The 15,213-nt window shown below is 33.5% G+C and overlaps 1 protein-coding gene across 4 annotated transcripts in view; it reads left to right on the top strand.

The window, feature by feature from the left end:
* The window catches only part of LOC101889233 (darkener of apricot like), a 259,798-nt gene that overhangs the window by 168,850 nt on the left and 75,735 nt on the right, over positions 1–15,213 (top strand). Inside the window, exon 1 of one of the 4 annotated variants that reach the window (XM_059121645.1) lies at positions 5,190–5,619. The exons of 2 other annotated variants lie outside the window; for them this stretch is intronic. The gene's annotated coding sequence lies outside the window, so the exon portion shown is untranslated. Of the gene's footprint in view, positions 1–5,189; positions 5,698–15,213 lie in introns of those variants that run through there. One more of the 4 variants, XM_059121642.1, reaches the window with a different exon arrangement.

Below are 15,213 nucleotides of genomic sequence, written 5' to 3'. Positions count from 1 at the left end.
TTAACCTAAGTTTTATGAACTTTACAATGTTGACCTTTAACCTCCTACATTCATTCATCTCTTTTCCTTTACATTCTACAACTATTCTCTTTTTCGCAAGTGTCCCCCAACACCTGTTCCCCAAATTTAACAATTTGCTTCCCATTTGTACGCCAATGAGTCTAACGATGATGACTGAACTATAATTACTCACTTAATTAATGGCTTGCCAAGAATACGCCTCTAGCCTTTCTCAGCTCTTCCGATTTGTGAAAATTCACACAAATGAACGGACGACCGACCGACCCCTTGAAAATTTTAGTTGTTTTGCAAAAGCTTTGGGCGCGAGATCATTTCGGGTTAGTTTTGTTGACGACACGTGGAAATGTTATTTTTCAAGCGTTACCTGGAAAAGCAACAGTTGGCAGCGGAATCTTTTGAGAATTCCACTGTGCCGTGTTACTATAAAATGCGCGAGCTGTCTCCACCCAAAAGGCTTGAAATACTCCACGATCTGGTCTATGCCACATCGGTGCTGTATAAACCCTACATCGCGGAGGATTGGATTGTCGATGAGTATTTTGCCGATCATGACAGTGACTATTTGGTAAGGTGACATGTTTGTTTGTCGGTGGGGCAACCGAGAGTGAGTGAAATGCCTGCCTGCCTGGCATGTCTGTGTTTGTTTGCAAGGTCCATGTTATTTTCTATTGAACTCTAAGCAGATCAAGTTCATGTGCTTTCTCTTTGTCGTTTATTTTTTTGGCTACTAAAAATAATTTATCTTAATTTAACTGAAATCAATTTGTTTGACATTTTCTGTGGCGAATTCCTCTTTTCGTTGGTGTCCCTGCTTTGTGTCGTGGTGTTCAATCTATTTTGTTTTGGATCGCCATTCATTCATTTTGCATTATTTTCATTACCTTAACTATGCCATGCCCTCTTTGTTGTTCGTTTTCTTTGACTTTACCGCCTTGCCTGCTGCTGCTGCTGCCTATCAGTCATTTATCATATCGTCGTTGATTGTCCTCAATTTTTGTTTTGTCAGTTAGTCGCTCAGTTTCAATTTCAATTGTGTAATTTTTTATCATTTGAAAAATTTATTTTCATTCGTACGCGTTTTATTGGTCAATTTCGCGTTTGCCTGCCTGCGTTTCATTTCGCAACGTTTTTCGCGTTTTTCTCCGTCATCATTGATTTCTTTCGGGAATTAGAACACATACTCGCGGCCCAACACTATGCGATACAAAAAGCCGAAGAGGCCTTCAAAGCCAAACCAGAAGAAAAGAAAAAAATTGAAATATTCGATAGGACACCATCACCCTGGCGTCGTATATGTCCTAAGCGGATATTTTGTAATCTCTTGGATTTGGTTTTAAGTTCTGAGCTAAGATTTGAGCGCTATCTCGATGACTGGATTGAGGATGAGTATTTCATAGATCATAACGATGATTATCTAGTGAGTTGGGGGAAGAAAGTCTTGTTTGTTCGGTGTTGTGATGAATTGCTGTAATTGGAAATCTATCTGTGTGTGTGTGTGTGTGTGGGTTATATGTTTTTAACTTTTAGTACTAACTTTTCTATACTAACTTAGAATAGTGTTAATCTGTAAATTTGAATTTGTTGCATTTTTTATTGACTCTCTTTCCCTAGGATTACCTATTTATATAATTAAAAAAACTGAAAGTATCTGTCGCTTTGCTGCCATACGTATGAGCTCATTTACATAGGCATAAATATAAAAAATACACTCTTTTGCCAGAATATATACTTTGTATTATTTACAAAATATGGAGGATCGCAAATATTCTTGAAAAATACACAATATTTGGTCAGGAGGTCTTAAAAAAAGGTGCGTTAAAATTGATGATTTTAAATCCGTCAAATTTTTTTGCAGCAAATTAAACTATTTTTTGCGAAAAAATCCTTGACAGAACCCCTCCTTTAAAGTGCTATAAAAAATACATAATTTTTGGCCAAGAGGTCCTTGAAGACATTTCCTAAAAATGAACAATTTTAAAATTCACTATTATTAACTGATAAAATTCTTATGTAAAAATCCACTTCTTTCTATAATTTTAGAGAAAATTTAATGATTCCAATAATTACGAAAAATTCCAGTAGATTATGAAAGTGGAGCTAAAAAAGAAGACACATGTGTCGGCGTTTTGAAAGTTAACATTGAAAAGGAACCAAAATTATGGTGGCAAATTCCCCCCTCTTCTATAATTTTAGAACTTTTCGGATTAAGATTCCATTTTTGGAAATTTTTGGTGTCTTCGGCAATATTGCGGATAATAATACGAGAAATATTTTGGTCGAATATTTTTAACCCTCAAGCGAGTCAATCCCTTTAAACGGGATTGTACAAAGTTTAAATACTCTACAAAATTACTTGTAATAAAATTCTACCCTAGAACCTAGGGTGTCAAGAGTCTATATATGACCTAGACGCAAGGAATTCATATACGGGGTGAGATAAAAAAAATACTCCATCAAAGTCTAACGCCATAATTTTTACATTTTTCTTTTTAATTTTTTTTTTTGAATGAAAGGAAAAAAATTTGGATATAACATCAAATTTTAGAATAAGCTTAGATTTGTTGGAATTGGTCACCTTTGAGACGAATTATGGCCTTCAAACGGCCAATGAAACCGTCACACGCTGCCCGAATGTTGATCTGCGGCATTTTGGTCCATTCCAGGCGAAGCGCTTTCTTGAGGTGATCGACAATTTGTTTTTTTTTTCGTGCCAATCTTGTTTTCCAAAATACTCCAGACACAATAGACCAACGGATTGGTATCCCGAGAGTTTGGTGGCCATTGTGCGCTGTAAATAAAGCGAGGATCCTCATTTTGTAGCCATTCTTGGGTGGCGCGTGCTGAGTCCTGTTGGAATGTCCAAGGTCTGCGGCCAAAATGTTTGCGTGCCTAAGGCTTTAATACACCCTCCAGAATATTTTCGCGATAATATTCGGCATTTATTCTGACGCCACGGTCAATAAGTACGAGCGGAGAGCGACCAGCGGCTGTTATGGCGGCCCACAACATCACCATGGCCGGCGCTTGAAGGTGCACATTTCCAGCAGACCTCTTTGGCAAGTAAACACGATCATTTTGTTTGTCTACAAACTGCTGGACAATGAATGTTTTCTCATCGGAGCAAATCAAATTCGGCATTTCACTACTTTCGGCCAAGCGAAGCAACTCTTTATCTCTTTTGAGTCTCTTTTCTTTCTGTTGCGGTGTAATTTATCGCACTTTTTGGAATTTCAATTGCTTTACTCGACCTCATTTTTCAACATTTGCCGAATGGAATAACGCGATATGTTCAACACACGAGGTTTCGATCAAGTCGCTTCTTTACTATTCGAAACATTTCTGCTAATGTTGCTGTTTTCTTCCATCCACTTCCTTGACGTCGGGCTACGTTGCCAGAATCACGGTAACGAGCGATGGTACGAGACAAAAGATTTATTCACATTTAAATTCTGGAGTGCTCTAACGAAAGTCGCTTGTGGTTTTCCAGCCAAATAGAAACTCTTGTAAACAATATAATGAGCTGTCACTGGAATAATTTTAACAGCTGTTGGACGAGTGGCTTAGAGATGACAGCAGTCTGAAGTTGGTTGCAGTTTTTTCATCTTACCCTGTATATATCTTCAGCCGATTTCGGGTTAATTGTGCACCAAATGGCAAACATCTCCCAAAAGTCCTGAATTTTGTTACATCAGTCTAGAAGCTGGTACATCAAATTTGGAGAAAATCGGTTTGGATATAGATATAGCTCCCATATATGTTTCATACGATTTGTCGTTTAAGTCTTTCAAATTCGTAATATCCATTGATATATCGGAAGTTTCGGGACGTACGTTCGCTTTTTGTGGAACTCTGCTTATATATATATAATCCTTCCCATGCACTATATGGCAATGTTATTTGAAAATCGATTCAGAATTGGATATGCCTCCCGTAATTTATTTCCCTCTGAAGCCAAACTATAACGGCTTTAAAGCCGAAAGTTGATAGGTGGTATGATCTACTTCAAATAAATTATTTGGTTATGGGAGATCTACTAAATATACATTGTGGTGTAGGGTATTATATAGTCGGCCCCTCCCGACTTTTGACTTTTCCTTAATGTTTTTTTTTTTTTTTTTTTTTTTTTTTTTTTTTTTTTCTTTTTGAAATGATTTCTGTTCACAGAAGACCTCTTGGAAAATTTGACTTCAGTGCCTGTTTACAACCTAATTTCATAGAGTATTTAATTGCCGTTCTGCACCTATTCAATTTTTTTCAGAAATATATTATTGTACACCCTGTTTTTTTTCTACAGGGTGAATCCACGTATGTCGAGTAAGAGCTTTTACCTGTCAATGCTGCAAGCTTTTAGAACTTTGCTTCGCTTCTTCATGAATTCTTTAACAAGAGACTATAAAACAAATAATAAAAAATATGTTTATTCACATCTGCTTTGGTTCACTTGAAAATTCTCCCTGCCGTTCTCTTCCCAGTTCTCTAATAAGAAAATCATGATATTTACTCTCTTTGAAAACTCTCGAATTTTTCAGCTGCTCTGTTTATATTTGTTTTATTTACATTTTATGGATTTGCGAAATATCAAGAAAAAATAGTTCTTCTTGTTTTATTCTTTGACAGAGAGAGGGAGAATATGTTACTCTCTCTTCTCTTTAAGAAGTATCCTAATGTATGACGTCACATCTGATTTTCCCCCCAAAGACTAGCATAACTTGAGGGGACGAACTGTCAAAATGAACTTGTACCTTTTTGCTGTTGTTGTTGTTGTGCTGCTGTTGCACGCCTCACTGCAGTTATGTGTGCGCAACTTCTTGTCGTAAAACTGACATCTCTCCTCTCCTGTGTTGGCTGTTGTTATTATTGTGGCGCTTGTGGGGGTTACAAGAAATAGGAAATTTTCAATGTTTGTTTATATGAAATTCAAAATGATCTTCGAATGAACCAAATGTTGATATGGGTGTGTGTGTGTTTGTTTTTATTTTTCCTCTTCTTTTTTCCAAATTTCTATGTTGCGATTATTTCTTTTTTTTCAACAATTTCGAAAATAGGGAACACTAGCAATTATTTTAGTGTAGAAGAGCGCGCGCGAGAGAGAGAGAGAGAGAGAGAGAGAGAGAGAACAAGAAATCTTGTTGGAGAGTAATTGCAGAAATGATGACGCCAATCATTCGAAAGATCGTCCATTCATTCACAAGGGGGCCGCCTTGCACACCAGAGAAAGCCAAACACGAAGGAATGGAATAATAGTTGGTTGGGCGGGGCGGAGTGGTGCTGTAAAGAGATCCATCCGATTCTATATGTGCCTGGTGGGCTTTGAATTTAATTTTCTTTTATGTTGTTTTTTTTTTGTGAAAACACCTTTCGGAAAAGTGTTCTTCCTTTTCGTCTACTGAGTATGTTTTTGCCTGCTTGCCTGACTGTTTCGGTTTCTGCCACCAAAATCTTGTATTTTTCGAACATCTTAAATCAGACGAAGATCCGAATCTTCATTAGACGGTTGTGCAGAGTTTCGTTGGTCGCGGTGGTCTCCCTCTACGCTACTTGAATTTTTTTCTATCCAAAGCAAACTTTTCAAGAGTGTTTTGTTTTTTTTTTCTCACTGTAATTTTATTATCTAGTTTTGCTCCGTATTGACGGATTGTGTGAACTGAAAAATATAACAAAAACAACAACAAATTGGTGTGTTTTCTGTGAAGCTGTGAAGATAAAAGATTGCAACAACAAATTAATAAAAGCAGAAATTATTTATTTTTATAACAACATACAGTGAAGTGAATCTTCTTCGCATGATCAACTCAATACACAAATGATTTATGGAAAATTTCAAATACAAAAAAAAAATATATATCTTTCCGTGTTTTTACAACAAAATACCCAAAGTGGATAAATTGAGGAAAAGTTATTCAAAATCCAAAAAAAAAAAAAGTTTAAATATTATCGAAGAAGAAAAAAGTTCACAGGCGGCCAGATGTTGCGAAATCGTGTACTAATTCACTATATTTGAAACAAATGTGCGTGTGTTTGTGTGTGTGTAGGTTCGATTTTTTCTTCTTTCTTATTTATATATAGTAGTTCTTGGTTTTGTTGTTTTTGCCGATCATGATGCTACTTCTGCTGGCATCTACATACGTTACGGGAATATACAAATAACAACAACAATTTTCAGGTGTATTCTGAAATTATGTTGTCGTACGGAGTGTGTGTGTGTGATGTGGAGGCTCATGGAAATGCTTCTTCTTTTACGGAATAGTTCCGAATTTAAGTTTCGATGCCCCGATCTCATTTTGAAAACCGAAAATTGTTTTTATGGCAAATAGGCAAAATGAAAATTGTGTGTTTGTTTTTTGGGTTACTTAAATAAGTGGTGATATAACCCAGAAAAAAAAATACGAAAAATAACAAAGGCAATAATATCAGCACTAAATCTTGGTCAACCAAAAATTTCGTTAAAAAATAAACGAAACGAAAAAAAACCAATTTGCCAATGTTTTGAAAATTTAGCCCCCCCAAAAACAGAAATGGCCAAAAACCGCGCAACGTCCATACATTCCCCGAAAAATTGTGTGAAATTTCAATACAAAAAGCTAAAAAATAGAAATAGAAATAAAAACGACAATGCTTTAAAAATAAATACTATTTGCAAAAACGAAAAATAAAACAGCGAAAACAAAAAAAAAGGAAAATAAAAAAAATCAACCAGAAAATAACGAAATTCAATCAAACAACAAATGCCCCGAAAAAGCAAAATAAATTGCTTTTACTCTATTTAAAATTGTTGAAAAAATTTTGAATACGTAGTTTTGTGATGATCCCTTGTATTTTTACTCGAAAAATAATTTAAATATAATAACTACGTTTAAAAGAGAAAAAAATGTAACAAAATTAAAAAAAGCTTAAAAAATAAAAATTTGTTTTTATAATTTTTTTTTAAAGAATTTATAACATAATTAAACAAATAAAAAGCTGCAAATTCGGCCGGGCCGAACTTTGAATACCCTCCAACATTTGGAACGAATTTGGCAATTAAAAAAAATAGTTCGTTTTAAATTCCGTTTAAATCGAATGCATCCGTATATGTAGGACGACGTGGACCTGCATAGGCAACTTTTGTCCAATGCAAAATTTGAAAAAATCGGTGAATAATGTCGCTAAAATCATCAAAATACCGAATATCGGAAGGTACCGTTATATAGGGACTATTCGAAGACGTGGACCTGAACAGACATGTTTTTGTCTTAGGCTGTAGTATCCGCTACGAACTTCAAATACCAAATTTTAAACAATTCCGATGAATTATGTCGCTATAATCACAAAATACCGAGAAATATCATTATATGGGGGCTATACGAAAACGTGGACTTGAATTTTTTTTTTTGGGATGTAGTATCCATTAAAAGCTTCTAATGTCAAATTTGAAATAAGACGAAGACGTGGACCTACACAGTCAATTTTCTGTTCTAGGCTATAGTATACATTACGAACTTCAAATACCAAATTCTGGTGGATAATGTCGCTTAAATCATCAAAATATCGAATATCGGGAGGTTCCGTCATATGGGGCTATACGAAGGCGTGGACCTGCACAGACAATTTTCTGTCATAGGCTGTAGTGTCCGCTATGAACTTCAAATACCAAATTTGAAACAATTCCGGTGAATAATGTCGCTAAAATCACCAAAATACCGAATATCGGGCGGTTCCGTCATATGAGGCCATACGATGGCGTGGACCTGCACAGTCAATTTTCTGTCATAGGCTGTAGTGTCCGCTACGAACTTCAAATACCAAATTTGAAACAGTTCCGGTGAATAATGTCTTTAAAATCATCAAAATACCGAATATCGGGAGGTACCATTATAAGGGGGCTATACGAAGAAGGTTGCATTTTCAATACCAAAAGTCCTGCAGACATAATATATATTTGAGTAGAATTTTATCAATCTACTTCATTTCATTCGGAAGCTAGAGTGATTTCCACAGATGGGCAGACGGATAAGCGGACAGACGGACGGACATCTTTAAATCGACATATAATTTTATGCTGATCAAGAATATGTATACTTTGTGGGGTTTAAAATGTATATTTCGAGGTGTTACAAACGGAATGACATACTTAATATACCCTCCATACTATGGTGGAGGGTATAACAAAATCAGGGTAATAATAAAATTAAAAATAATTTGAACACATTTTTAGAAATTTTTAGAGTCAAAATTTAGCAGAACATTTGTATTGTGTCTAGGATGGTTGGTATTGAAAATGATATACATGGGTCTACGTTTTGGCATAGCCCCCATATAACGGTACCTCCCAACATCCGGTACTTTGATGAATTTTGCCACATTTTCCCACTAATTTATCTAAAAATTGGCATTTGTAGATCCTAATGGGTTCTAGCTCCGATGGCGAAACATTGTATGTATAGGTCCACGTTTTGGTATAGCCCCCATATAACGGTAACTCCCGATATTCGGTATTTTGATTATTTTTGCAAAATTTTCCCACGTATTTGTCTATAAATTGGTATTTGTGGGTTATAATGGATTCTAATGCTTACTTTACCCTAAGGTGGAGGGCATTAAAATATCGTCCCGGTCGAATTTTTTGTTTTTGTTACTTGCTCAATGATTAATAAAGTAATAAACCATTAAAAATACATTTAAATTAACAAAAAAAAAAAAAAAAATAAATAAATAAATAAAAAATTAAACCAATATTTTTTTTTTAATAAAATCACCCAAATTCTTCTTTAAAAAACATTCAAATATATTTATTTCATATTATTAAGACACTTAAATATGAACAAGCCTTAAAAAAGCAAATAAGTACATAAAAAAAAAAAAAAAAAAAAAAACATAAAAAAACCTTAAGCATATGCAATTAAAAAGTAACAAATATATGAATAGTGAACAAGACAAAAAGAATATTCAGCAATTTTTTTTTTTTTTTTTGTTAAATAAAAGATCTAATATTTATTTAGAATTGTTAGAAAAAACCCAAAAATATTTTTTATGGGAAAACAGAGCAACAAATTCTACGACAAAATAAGACTCAAACTATCAACAACACGTCAATAAATTATGAAAAAAATCATTGTCTTCATTTTTTTGAAATTTGACAAATTTTATCATAATCTTCCACCACGAAAGATTTTGGCAACAACATAATAATCCGATAAAAAAATAATAATAATTTTAGGTATATGAATTCCATGCACAGTGTTTAAAAATTGAAAACGTAAAGGAATTCCACCAAGTTCTGGCATTGATTTGTAATAGTTTCATAGTAACAAAGGCAGAGAAACTAATTCAACAAATGAAATGGACTGAATTAGCATCAGAAAAAATTTAAGTTCTAAAATAGTGTAACCAAAATTAAAAAAAAACATGAACAACGATCTCAGAAATGGTAGTTCGAAATTTCAAAAAAAAAAAAAAAAAAAACTATTTTTATACCCTCCACCAAACATAGTATGGAGGGTATATTAAGTTCATCATTCCGTTTGTAACTCATCAAATTCTTGATCAGCGTAAAATTCTGAGAAGGCTTAGCCCTGTCCGTCCGTCTGTTGTACTTACGCTACAGTCAAAACGAATTAAGATAAGAAGCTAACAATTTTCACAGAATAGTCATTTGTCCGCAGGTAGGTCTAGTTCCAAGATAGCCCATCTCGGTCCACGATATCGTATAGCCTCCATATAACGGTACCTCCCGATATTCGGTATTTTGATGATTGTAGCCAAATTTTTCGACGAAATTGTCAGAAAATTCAGAAAAGCTGTTCCTATAGAGTACCCTATCCCTGGAACAGGATTGTCTATATAGGCCCTCGATATCGTATATCGCCCCCATATAACGGTACCACCCTATATTCATTTATACATACATATACATTTTTCAATTGAATAGTCTAAAAATCTTGACTTGAAGTTCAGCTGACCTCTTTGGCAAGTAGTAAACACGATCATTTTGGTTATTTAAAAACCGCTGGACAACGAATGTTTTCTCATCGGAGAAAACAACCACTTTAGCTTTTTGAGTCTATTTTTTTCTATTTTGAAACACTGTGCACTCTCTCTACGGCTGGGTCTTGGTTGATGATTATGATAATGTTGTGGAACACGGTAATTATTATCGACAAAAGAAAATTTTTATTTTTAAACCATATGCTGAACTATATTTAGAAACGACATCAAACAAAACAAGAAACACGAAATATACTCTGGTGTGTTGAATGAGATGCTCGATGAAAAACAGAAAATAATAATAAACCTGGAAAATAATAAAAGGAAGTGAAAAGAATGCTGTGCTGTTTGTAAATAACGTCATTGCCGTAAATACCAAATGACTTAAGTCACAATTTTGGTCAATAAAAGTTTTTTTTAATTTTTCTAAACGTGTATAATTAATGAAATATGACTTTTAAGGTTAAGTAAAATTTAAAAAATCACAAAATAAATGAGATTGTAAAAATTAATTTTTTTCTGATATTAATGGTAAAAAATTGTCCATGGCTCATTTAAAAATGAAGATAAGTAATTTTAATTATTTAATTTTTCTGATGTTAGTGCTATACTATTTTTGTTATATTAAAAAATATATGTATATACAGGGTGAGATGAAAAAACTGCAACCAATTTCAGACTGCTGTCATTCCCAAGCCACTCGTCCGACAGCTGTTAAAATTGTTCCAGTGACAGCTCTTTATATTGTTTACAAGCGTACAAAAGCATTTTGGTGAGAATTTTCCAGAAAAAAATATTCCTAATGGAATCCAAGCGTGTTAGTGTGATTTCTTTATATTTGGATGGAAAACCATAAATGGCTCGTTAGAGAACTCCAGCATTTAAATGTGAATAAATCTTTTGTGTCTCGTGCCATCGCTCGTTACCGAGATACTGGTAGCATAGCCCGACGTCGAGGAAGTGGACGGAAGAAAACAGCAACATCGGTAGAAACGGTTCGAAAAGTAAAGAAGCGACTTAATCGAAACCCGCGTCGCAGTGACCGAAAAATGGCTCGTGACCTGAACATATCGCAATATTCCATTCGGCAAATATTGAAAAATAAGCTTTGGGTAAAGCCATTGAAATTCCAAAAAGTACAAGAACTTACACCGCAACAGAAAGAAAATAGACACAAAAGAGCTGAAAAGTTGCTTCGCTTGGCCGAAAGTGGTGAACTGCCGAATTTCGTTTTCTCCGATGAGAAGACATTCGTTATTCGTTGTAAACGAACAAAAGCATGGTGTTTACTTGCCAAAGAGGTCAGCTGAAAATGTCCACCTTCGGTTGGCCATTTTGTCCACCTTCGGTTGGCCATTTTGGCCGCAGAGCTTGGACATTGCAACAGGACTCAGCACGCACCACCCAAGAATGGTTACAAAATGAGGTTCCTCGCTTCAGCGCACAATGGCTACCAAAATCTACGGATAACAATCCGTTGGACTATTGTGTCTGGAGTATTTTGGAAAGCAAGATTGGACCTAAAAAATACCAAAGTGTCGATCACCTCAAGCAAGTGGTTCGCCGGGAATGGGCAAAAATACCGCAGAGCAACATCCGTGCAGCTTGTGACGGTTTCATTGCCGGTTCGAAGGCCATAATTCGTGCCAAAGGTGACCAATTCGAACAAATCTAAACTAATTTTCCGAAATGTTTTGCTTTCATTCAATAAAATGAAACAAGTAAAAAATCAGCTAAGTTCGGGCGGGCCCAACTTTTAATGCCCTCCACAATTTCGAAGGAAATTAAAATTCAAAAAAATTCCGTAAACTACCACTTAAATGAAAACCACTGCATACGTAATTTTTTGTTATAGGCTTTAGTGCCCATTACGAACTTCAAAAATCCAATTTTAAATACTTCCGGTAAATAATTTCGCCGAAAATACCGAATATCGGAAGGTACCGTCCTATGGAGGCTATACGAAGAAGTGGACTAGCATACGAATTATTTTGCCATAAGTTGTAGTACCCATAAAGATCATTCAATACGAAATTTGAAACTTTTCCGATGAATAATGTTGCTGAAATCGTCAAAATACCGAAGACATGGACCTGCATATACAAATTTTTGTCATACCCATTACGAACTTCAAATTCATAATTTTAAATAATACCGATAAATAATGTCGCTGAAAATACCGAATATCGGGAGGTACCGTTATATAGAGGCTATACGAAAACGTGGACCAACATTACCCATTTACGAACATAACCTGCCTAGTGGTAAACTATGCATGTATGCAAAATTTTAGCCTTCTATCTCAATTCGTTCGAAAGGTAGCGTGATTACAACAGACAGACGGACATCGCTAGATCGTATAAGATGTTTACGCTGATCCAGAATGTACATACCTTGTAGGTTCTATTATGAATATTTCGAGGAGTTAAAAACAAAGTTAATATACCCTCCACAGAATGGTGGAGGGTATAAAAAAATGTAAAAATTATGGCGTCTGACTTTGTTGCAGTTTTTTCATCTCACCCTGTATGTAGGAAATCTTTTTTTTTAATTATTTTCTTTAAACAATTGTAAAATTTAAATATTTATGACTTGTGATCTGAAAAGTGTTAAAAATGACCTTTAAAAACATATGGATATATTACAATTAAGTTATTTTGCATTTATCTTAATGGAATTTCCTTCTGGTAACAAAAATAAAAATAATAACAAAAATAATAAGAAAAATATCAAAATTGAATTTTTAGTGCGAAGAAAATCTTGAAAAAAATAAAAACAAAAAAATCCATATTGGATCCAAAAACAAAAATCCATATTTGTTTTCCAAAAATCTATTAAAAACAACAAAAAATTAAAATAATTAAGTGCATTTAATAAATTCAATTTTTAATGCAAAACATTTTGCATTTTCTTCGTCTTTGCCGTCACCAACATCGTCGTCTTTTGATATAACCCAATTTTTCTTTTCAAAATCAAATGTGTCTTTAAACAAACGACCAGAAAACCAAAAAAAAAAAAAAAAAAAAAAAAAAACGGAATTATACAATCTCTATACACATGCACACACACTCGCACGCGTCCGCCATCAAAGAAATAAATTTATATATCAAGTGTTTTTATTTAGTTTTCCGCCTTTAAATACATATATATCACTAGTGAATTCTGGTGCAAGAAAAAACTGCAAAAATCCGAAAAACAAAACAGCAGATTTCGCAAAATCTATCACCGCCTGTTGCATTTTCGTTCGTATACAAAACAAATACAAAAAGAAAAACGTAAATAAATAAACAAAGAGAAATACCGCCGCAGCCGCCGACTTCATTTAGAAATGTGTGACGTTTTCAATACTTTTTTTTCTCATTTTTTTGCTGCTTGTGTGAAAAATGTTTATAAACCCCCAAAAATAAAAATAAAATATGTGTGACGGATTCAATTATATTTCTGCATTCATTTTCATTTCAAATACGAAAAAGGAACATTTTTTTATATTTTTTTATTATTTCCTGATTTTATTTCTGTTGTTTTTTTTTTCTTATAATATTTTTATGACCATTTCTTTTTTCCTTCAATCCTTCGATTTCAATGCATTTGCTTTTCTTTTATTGTCGTTTTTTGTTGCTACGACTAGAAAATTCGATAATTTTTCTTATCCATAGTTAAGCCTGTCGAAAACCATTTGCGTACATTGAAGGCCACATTTTTTTTTTTGTATTCATTCTGTGTTGGGGGGAAAATTTGATATTTTTGACACATTTTCCATTGTTCTCATTTTCTTAAAAACAAAAGATTTTTAACATATGTTTATCATTTCATTTGTTTTATTTTTAAACAACTTGAAGTATTATAATTTACCTTAGCCCAAAATTTATTTATAATTGCTTTTGTTTGCAGTTATATTGGACAAGGACGTGTATATTTCTGTAAACGGAAATTTTATTTTATTTTACTAGCAAAAAAAAAAAAATAATATGTCAGGGGACATTTTGCACGATTTCCATTAATTACATTAATTGCTTAAGAAGATTTTCAAACATTGTTTCAGAAACTTGCATCTATATGAATCTGCAACATGTTGCTTTTATATGAATAAAAACATGTTGTTGAAGCTGGCAAATCGAAGGACCAATACATATGGTGTAGGCAGATAACTCAAATGTAGCCTACATCGATCATTTATATTGGTCCATAATTATATATTATTTTGTTTTTATCTATAAATATTGGTCAAATTTAATCCTTTGTTTATATATTGAGATCCTGATGATTTTTGAGAAATATGTTTGGAAAAAAAGTTGTCTTTACTTGGGAAAAAACTCTAAATTTGTCAAATATGAAAAAATTTAATCATTAAAAAAAATAAATAAAAAGGAAAGTAATTCGGAAATAATATAGTTTTTTTTTAAATTTTAATTGCTCTAAATTATAGTTTTTCCACAATTAGAGTTCCTTGATCAGCATGATTTTATTGCAGCAACATGTTGCAGATTAATATTTTCAACTTGTTCCCACAATGGAAGTCTTTTCAGCAACATTTTGCATGTCTGGGAGTACGCATTATATATACTCTAAATCATTTGAAAAAAATTTGAAATATATTTTTAAACTATGTTTTTATACCCTCCACCATTCTATGGAGGATTTATTAGCTTTGTCATTCTCTTTGTAACTCATAGAAATATTTATGAAAGACCCTACAAAGTATACATATAGCATGACTTAATATCAATTTTATGGAGGTTATGGAGTGCAACATTTTAATTTTTAGATTCATCCATGTTACCAAATATTACAGAAACATAATGTACAGCAACATGTTTAAATAAACATAGTTTTGAACAACATGTTGCAAATGTACTGCTCATCATGAGGCAATAAATTTATATCACCGTGAATTGAATGCATAGATCTATAATCGCAAATGAAATCTTTAGATCTAATCAAGTTTTAGCGGAAATAAATAAAAATGAGGTTTATGTATTTGACGGAATCCCTTAGAAAAGGAAAAAGAAACGCCATCGTCTTGTTTAGCGATTTTTATACCCTCCACCATATATAGTATGGAGGGTATATTAAATTCGTCATTCCGTTTGTAACTCATCGAAATAATAATTTTAGACCCAACAAAGTATATATATTCTCTATCAGCGTAAAATTCTAAGACGATTTAGCCCTGTCCGTCCGTCTGTTGTAATTATGCTACAGTTTAAACGAATTAAGATAGGAAGCTAA

Source organism: Musca domestica, unplaced genomic scaffold (assembly GCF_030504385.1).
Source record: "Musca domestica strain aabys unplaced genomic scaffold, Musca_domestica.polishedcontigs.V.1.1 1, whole genome shotgun sequence".
In the NCBI taxonomy this organism is placed as follows: Eukaryota; Metazoa; Arthropoda; class Insecta; order Diptera; family Muscidae; genus Musca; species Musca domestica.
This window is presented reverse-complemented; position numbering and strand designations above follow the sequence as displayed.